Below are 8,905 nucleotides of genomic sequence, written 5' to 3' on the forward strand. Positions count from 1 at the left end.
CAGACAGTTGCTTTCATCACTATGTTTTAAAGTCGGAGAAATCTCTTAACCTCTCTGTACAATGCAAACTATGTCTCCCAGCCGTGAAAGTGCTGTGAACGTCCAGGAACTGGACATCTCACCTGAAGAAACATAGAAACATAAAACCTGCTCACTTTCACTGATACACACATGGACTCTGTTTACTAGTTTTATTAGCTCGTAACATGCTTCCTACCTGTTCTCAATACGTTTAGAGGCTCTTGTGTTTTAGGGATTAATTGGGGCGACACGTGCCATCACTTTTTTCTTTTTACTCAATGAGTGATTCATGCTGCCAGATACAGCCTCTCATCAAACATTCACATTTATTCCGGAAAAAAAACAACATTAAAACTAATGAGGAAACGGGGCGAGAGAGAGAGAGAGAGAGAGAGAGAGAGAGAGAGAGAGACAGAGAGAGAGAGAGAGCGAGAGAGAGAGAGAGAGAGAGAGAGAGAGTTTTAGAAAAGATGGGCACATTTTCTTGAATAGAAATTGAAAGCTTTATTTGTATTGTGGTTTTGATTCTCTAAAAAAAATAAATCAATGTTAGACACCTGATTGGTTACTGAGTTTTGATAGTTCAAAACTTGTTAAGTGCAATTTGTGTCTGCTGTGTATAAGATGTGTCAATACACTGAGCAGATGACACTTTCTATTCTTTCTTGTCATTTTTTTATGTTTTATTATGGCCAGGCAAGAGTAGAGGCACGGCTTTTCAGAGGTTGATGGACTCTGTGCTGCGCGACCTCGCTTTCGTTTCTGTTTACCTGGACGACATCTTGGCTAGTTCTTCAGTTGAGGAGCATTTTTCACACCTAAAGCAAGTTTTTCAGCGCCTTGAGCAGGGGTGGGCAATTATTTTTCCGAAGGGGCCAAATGAGAAGCAGAAAATATTGTGGAGGGCCTTGCCAAAAGTTTAAACTCTATTCTGCATATGAATTTTATTTCTAAATTGAAAGCAGTGAATGGCATTGTTTACACATGCTGGTAAGTGTCTGTGTTATTATTAGGTAAAGAGAAAGTGAGGGTTATTTTAACAAAAAATGTTTTTATTCAGTGCAGTTATTCAAAACAATTGTAAACATGAAACATTTGTAACTCTTTTTTGAATTACATTAACCAAAAACACTTTTTTCTATTAAGACATCACAATGTCTTTGTATGCCAAATATCATTAACAAGATATGTCACATTATGATTGTCAAACTGCCAAGCTGTGCAGACAAAAAGTAATAGTGAACACACATTTGGGTATTTTCTTGTTCAGTGAGAGAAATCTAGCCTTTGCTGCCCTTTAACGAGTGCATCAAAGTCAGGTTGAATGTCTGAGGTGGAGATGCGAAGCACAGCTGACAGATGATCATCAGTAAGAGAGGATCTGAACCTGGATTTGGTAAACTTCATTACTGAGAATGTTTGTTCACATATGTAGGTAGATCCAAACAGAACCCACATCTTCTGAGCATGTCTCCTCATGTTTGGAAAGTTCTCCTCCTTAAGAGATGAGTAGAACTCCAGCAGTGATGCTGACTTAAAGTGCTCTGCCAGTACTGTGTCAGACTGCAGGTCAATGAGCTCCAGCTGAACATCACTGGGTGCATCATCTACTCTGCAGGCAAAGGGAGAGGAAACCAGGTGCATTTCATCCTCAATGTTTTTACAATCATCAAATCGCCTTAAAAACTCACCATGCAAATGTCCTAACATGGATGAGTACCTGCAGAGATGATTAGCTGATGGTCTGACTTCTTTAAGGGTTTGCATGTGAGTGAGAGTGTTGTTCTGTAGTTGACTTGAAAGAAACAGCAACTTTCTCATAAAAGCCTTCACCAGGTTATGCATGTCATGAACGAAAAGGCCCTTGCCTTGCAGTTTAGTGCTCAGTTCATTCATCAGTGCCGTCACATCAACAGCAAATGCAAAATCTGCCATCCAGTTCATATCTGAAAGCTCGGGGATGTTTTTGCCTTTCATCTCACAAAACTCTTGAATCTCTGTTTTCAGGTCCCAAAATCTTTTGAGCACTTTGTCCGGACTGAGCCATCTGACAGCTGTGTGGTACATGATGTCACCATGTTCATTCTCATGCTCCTCTAAAAGTGCAACAAACTGCCTTTGATTTAATGCTCGTGCCCTGATAAAGTTAACCGTTTTTGTTACAACATCAATAACATGGTTAAGTTTTAGCACAGACCTGCACAGTACATGCTGATGTATAATACAATGTATCAACACTAAATGATGCTCTGTGCTGAGTTCAGTCACTTTATCTTGGATCTGTTTCAAAAGTCCGACATGTTTTCCTGTCATATTCGGACAACCATCAGTAGTGACGCCTACCAGTTTGTCCCATTTCAGTCCAAGCTTGACCATGCATGCATCGACCTCCTTGAACACATCACTTCCCGTTGTCGTTCCTTTTATTGACCTCAATGCTGCCAGCTCCTCCGTAATCTTGAAGTCCTACCTTATTCCCCGGAGAAACACCAGTAACTGGGCAGTGTCACGGACACCACAGCTCTCATCCAAAGCCAAAGAGAAAAAGTCAAAACTTTCAACTCCACTTTTGAGCTGACATTCGAGATTCTCCGCGATTCCTTCCACCCTTCTGGTGACGGTTCGCCTGGACAGCGGGACTTTTTCAAATGCTTCTTTATTCTCAGGGCATATTAGCGCGGCAGAGTCCACCAAGCACTCTTTCACAAACTCGCCATCCGAGAACGGCTTGCTGTTTTTAGCGATTTTGTGGGATATGACGAAGCTGGTCTTGGTCGCTGCATCCCGGGCTGTGTGTAGTTTGCTAAAACAGCCTTGTTGTTTTGCTAGCTTTGCTAGCAAGTCTTCTGATATTCGCGCTCTCTCAGCCTCCGCCAAGTGTCTGTATTTCTCCGTGTGTTTTGTCTCATAATGCTGACTCACATTGTACTCCTTAAACACGGCGACGTGTTCTCCACAAACTAAACAGACGGGTTTACCACCGACTTCAGTAAACAAATATTTAGTGCTCCAAATCTTCTTGAAATTTCGGCCTTCAGCATCCACCTTTCTTTTCTTGACGTGCCCGTACATCATTGAGGGGCGACAATGACCGCTAATCACATGCACTGATTGACTTGTTTTACGGGTTACGTATACGACGTACGTAGGTTACGTACACTGTACATAAATAAACAGGCTTCAAAGTAAAAGCATTTCCGTTTTAGTTTATAGAGCCGATGGTTTTAGTCCACACATTAAAATTCGAAAGAAGCTTTTGTTTTCTTAATTCTAAGCAACCTTTCGCGGGCCGGTCAGAATCGGGTCACGGGCCGCATTTGGCCCGCGGGCCTTAAAATGCCCAGGTCTGGCCTTGAGGAACATGGCCTAATTGTCAACCCTGCTAAGTGCCAGTTTGGTCTGCCTGTGATTGACTTTTTGGGTCATCGTATTTCAACTCAGGGTGCCATTCCATTGCCTTCTAAGGTGCAAGCGGTGACAGATTTCCCTCGTCCAGCCTCGGTTAAGGCCCTGCAGGAGTTTTTGGGCATGATTAATTTCTACAACCTTTCATATTGAGATTACAACTATATACCAAATAAAGGTTTTATCAGCTCTATCAATTACAATGGTCAAATTGTCTCAATGGCTACAGACAGAAAATCGTGGATTTAAATCCACCTGGAGGTGTTTGTGGAATTAACTTGTGTGTGCATGTGTTTCCTCAGGGTTCTCTGGTTTTCTTCCATAGTCCAATTAAATGCATGTTAATGGTAATACTAAACTGACTCTCTGTGTATGTCCCGTGGTAGACTGATGACGTGTTCTGTTTCTTTTGAAACGTATTTTCAGTGACGTCCAGACAAGACGTCAATATAATGTTCAGGAAAGACGTCTCAAAAAACTTTCATTCAGGCTCTTCTGAGGAAGTCTTCTGGATGTCTAGAGACATCGTCTTTAGTTGTGTTCTGGACCTACATGTTGACACAAAGAACAGTGGCTGTGTAAAACACATTGGTTACTGTGGAACTGTGCTGTGTATTCATCAACAACATCTCACATGTTGGAAGATAAACAAGAGCACGGAGCAACATTTTATCAAAAATAATTTATTTATGAAAAATTATTCATTAGAATAAATTGGTTATTTATCAAATAATAATGACATTGGGCCACCACCAGCTAAACTGGAAATAGTTAATGCCAAAAAAAGTGTTATTTAAATTGATTTATGTTTCTCTTTAGATATAACAATCTTGAATAACAGGGAAGGTGTGAGATTGGAGCGCAGGCTGTTTCAAACCAGTGAACCAGGACCGCTTGACCCCGTCAGCTAGAAAGGGTATGTACTGGGTTTCAGAAGATGGCAGTGCCTCGAAGTCAGTGGGGACGCGCACTGGGTGGATGTCTGTGACTCCCCCCCCCCCCCCCTTTTGTGCGAGTCCCTTGCGAAGATCGTGTGAGGAGGGAGACCTCCTCATACAAATGCATCTCCTTGTTTCTGTTGTGGTAAAGTGCGAGCCTCAGCAGAGCGTTGCTCGGTCTTTGACTCGAAGCCTGAATAAGGTTCTTCTGGTACAGACATGGTCTGTTTACCTGAAATGTCTGTATTCTCTGGTTGAGTCATTGGAGCGTGCACAACCATGTCACCTTCGGTGCTCGGTTTTGTACCCTGAAGAACCTGTTCAAGGTTAACATGGTGAGCGCTGGTGATGGTTTTGGTTGTGGAAATGAGGAGAGTTGTGTCATGCGTGTCGTCGCTGGTGAGGGACGAAGGCAGATTGTCAATGAGATGAGAATTAGTTCAAGATTGTGGAATGAACTGTCAGTTAACATCTCTAAAGGTGGAAATGCGGTCACTTTAATCTGACCAGGTGTCAGATTTTGGACCCGTGGGTTGGCTGAACGATTGCTGTTCGAAGCTGGGTGGCCTAGTTCTTAGCCAATGGGAGTCGGGCTGACGACTTGGGACCAAAGGCGCCGTTTGGTGGCAGCGAGTCGGTTTAGGATGTCCTGACCAATAAGCAGTTCTTCTGTGTCCAGATCAGTGACGTGGATGGGATGCGTCGCTGACATGTCCTGGAAAGCTGTTGACCCAGACACATTGAGTGATGTGGTGCAAGTCCTGAGTGAAGCCTCGGTTGTTTATGCTACACTCTTCCACCTGAAGTGGCTTTCCTTAAGTGGCATGCGCAAGCGTGGTTCTAGCAACCCGTGCGAAGGTGTCTGAACACATGAGGGGGATTTCTGACCCAGTACCAAGCAGTGAGAGAGTGTCAACAACCCCTACCACCACTGAAGTGTATCTGTGGTTGGCATAGCCAAGATTACCCAAGAATGTCAAATGGGCCTCTTTCACCTCCTGGATCTCCTCCTCCTGCCAAAATGAACTTTGTGTGCGGAGGGGAGGGGCCAAGTCATGCGGTCAGGGGGAGCCAGGTCCCTTCTTACCAGGCGGGTTTAGGTGCTGCTTCACCACTCTGATGCAGGTTTTAATCCACTGTGGGACATCTGCATCCCAGTTGTTTTGAGTCTGACCTCAGCCTCGGTTTTTAGACTTACCTCTCCTCACCTGAGACCTCAGGACACCTACATCACCATCATAGTTTTCACCTGAACGGTGGTGCAGCTCCCACACCATCTGCGCATGTTTGCGGAGGTCTTTCATGGTGGGGTTTTGGTCCTGCAGAAAAGGGCGACATCGATCCACACACTGTGGTTGGCATAGCCAAGATTACCCAAGAATGTCAAATGGAGGTTGTTAACGAAGAGGGACTTAAAAGTCTGGTCTTTGTCCAATCCTGGTGCATTGTGGCCTTGGAAGTAGGCAGCCCTTAGGCACCTATAAATACTATCTGGGAGTCTCCGCCCCCTTTTGAGTGATTGTAAATGCACCAAAGTTTGCAGAGGCAGGATCATTGTGCAGATGATCCTGCTTCCCTAAGCGCATGACAGAGGGCTGAGTAATGGTCTCTGATGGCAGATGGGAGGGACTCTATGTAAACATGGACACTCCTGGATGTCATCTTCCAGAGAAGCGTAAGCTTCTCTCGGGACGAAGGATGAGGCAGGTTGAAGAGGCAGCGTTCAACCTCCACCAGGTTGTCCGCTACACGAATCTCCGGGTTGTTTGGTTCGAACTGCTCTATGTCCTCTGCAAGGGACTCAAGCTGGCTGGTCCAAAGACCAGGTACCCTTGGGATATCGGAATGGTCAGAGTCATCTGAGCTAGAACATCCTGGTTCTCTCCGGTGGAGAGAGTGAGGGAGCTGATAGCACTGTCAGGTGCTGGAAAATGACAATGTTCCTTCTCCTGAAAAGGAGTGAAAGAGCTGCGAGACCACGTGGTGGTGTGGCTGAGAGCACTGATATCCATCAGTGTGTCATAGCAACTCGCTGTTGAGGTTTCTTCTCTCCTGTGTAGACAGGCATAGAAGACCGGCGACAACAGTCTTCAACTGGGTCATGTGGCTCCCGAGGTATCTTTGCTCTGAGCACGCAGTGTCTCTGACGACTCATGGTAGGAGTCACGCAAAAGCTGTGTTTCGAAAAGTGCGAAAATGTTGTTAATGCACCTGTGGCTTTCACTTCTGTAGTCTATACAAATTGTAACCTCGCAACTGCAACACAGTGTTTTTAGCACCTTGGGTGAGCAATAGTTGTGTTAGTGTACATTTATCTGGGTAGATACTTGAATAGTGAAAGTACGAGTTTGTCCTAATGAAATTAAAACTTTATTCTAAAAACATACTCAGTATCTCGTCTGAAGCATCTTTTCGGCCACAACTGATGAAAAGACCATCACAGTCAAATCCAGCATAATAAAAGAGGTTGAAACTGCTTTAACCTTATAAACACTTCATGTTTAAACTTGAATTGAAAAGTACCAGTTTGCTCTAAGGAAACAAAAACTTTATTCCAAAATTACTCTATATCCCGTGTGGAGCATCATTTCGGCCACTCCTGATGAAATGAAAATAGCAGTTACTCCACTAAATAAAACTGGTTGAAACTGCTTGAACCTGATAAACACATCATTTAACCTTGAATTGAGAAAGTACTAGTTTGTTCTAATGAAATAAAAACTTTCTTCCAAAATTACTCTATATCCCGTGTGGAGTATCATTTCGGCCACTACTGATGAAATGAAAATAGCAGTTACTCCACTAAATATAATTGGTTGAAAGTACTTGCAACTGCTAAGTCCATCATGTTTAAACTTGAATTGAGAAAGTACTAGTTTGTTCTAAGGAAATAAAAACTTTCTTCCAAAATTACTCTATATCCCGTGTGGAGCATCATTTTGGCCACTCCTGATGAAATGAAAATAGCAGTTACTCCACTAAATAAAACTGGTTGAAACTGCTTGAACCTGATAAACACATCATTTAACCTTGAATTGAGAAAGTACTAGTTTGTTCTAATGAAATAAAAACTTTCTTCCAAAATTACTCTATATCCCGTGTGGAGTATCATTTCGGCCACTACTGATGAAATGAAAATAGCAGTTACTCCACTAAATATAATTGGTTGAAAGTACTTGCAACTGCTAAGTCCATCATGTTTAAACTTGAATTGAGAAAGTACTAGTTTGTTCTAAGGAAATAAAAACTTTCTTCCAAAATTACTCTATATCCCGTGTGGAGCATCATTTCGGCCACTCCTTATGAAATGAAAATAGCAGTTACTCCACTAAATATAATTGGTTGAAAGTACTTGCAACTGCTAAGCCCATCATGTTTAAACTTGAATTGAGAAAGTACTAGTTTGTTCCAAGGAAATAAAAACTTTCTTCCAAAATTACTCTATATCCCGTGTGGAGCATCATTTCGGCCACTCCTGATGAAATGAAAATAGCAGTTACTCCACTAAATATAATTGTTTGAAAGTGCTTGCAACTGCTATGTCCATCATGTTTAACCTTGAATTGAGAAAGTACTAGTTTGCTCTAAGGAAACAAAAACTTTATTCCAAAATTACTCTATATCCTGAGTGGAGCATCATTTCGGCCACTCCTGATGAAATGAAAATAGCAGTTACTCCACTAAATAAAACTGGTTGAAACTGCTTGAACCTGATAAACACATCATTTAACCTTGAATTGAGAAAGTACTAGTTTGTTCTAATGAAATAAAAACTTTCTTCCAAAATTACTCTATATCCCGTGTGGAGCATCATTTCGGCCACTACTGATGAAATGAAAATAGCAGTTACTCCACTAAATATAATTGGTTGAAAGTACTTGCAACTGCTATGTCCATCATGTTTAAACTTGAATTGAGAAAGTACTAGTTTGTTCTAAGGAAATAAAAACTTTCTTCCAAAATTACTCTATATCCCGTGTGGAGCATCATTTCGGCCACTACTGATGAAATGAAAATAGCAGTTACTCCACTAAATATAATTGGTTGAAAGTACTTGCAACTGCTAAGTCCATCATGTTTAAACTTGAATTGAGAAAGTACTAGTTTGTTCTAAGGAAATAAAAACTTTCTTCCAAAATTACTCTATATCCCGTGTGGAGCATCATTTCGGCCACTCCTGATGAAATGAAAATAGCAGTTACTCCACTAAATAAAACTGGTTGAAACTGCTTGAACCTGATAAACACATCATTTTAACTTGAATTGAGAAAGTACTAGTTTGTTCTAATGAAATAAAAACTTTCTTCCAAAATTACTCTATATCCCGTGTGGAGCATCATTTCGGCCACTCCTAATGAAATGAAAATAGCAGTTACTCCACTAAATATAATTGGTTGAAAGTACTTGCAACTGCTAAGTCCATCATGTTTAAACTTGAATTGAGAAAGTACTAGTTTGTTCTAAGGAAATACAAACTTTATTCCAAAATTACTCTATATCCCGTGTGGAGCATCATTTCGGCCACTCCTGATGAAATGAAA

Source organism: Blennius ocellaris (assembly GCF_963422515.1).
Source record: "Blennius ocellaris genome assembly, chromosome: 19".
Lineage (NCBI taxonomy): Eukaryota > Metazoa > Chordata > Actinopteri > Blenniiformes > Blenniidae > Blennius > Blennius ocellaris.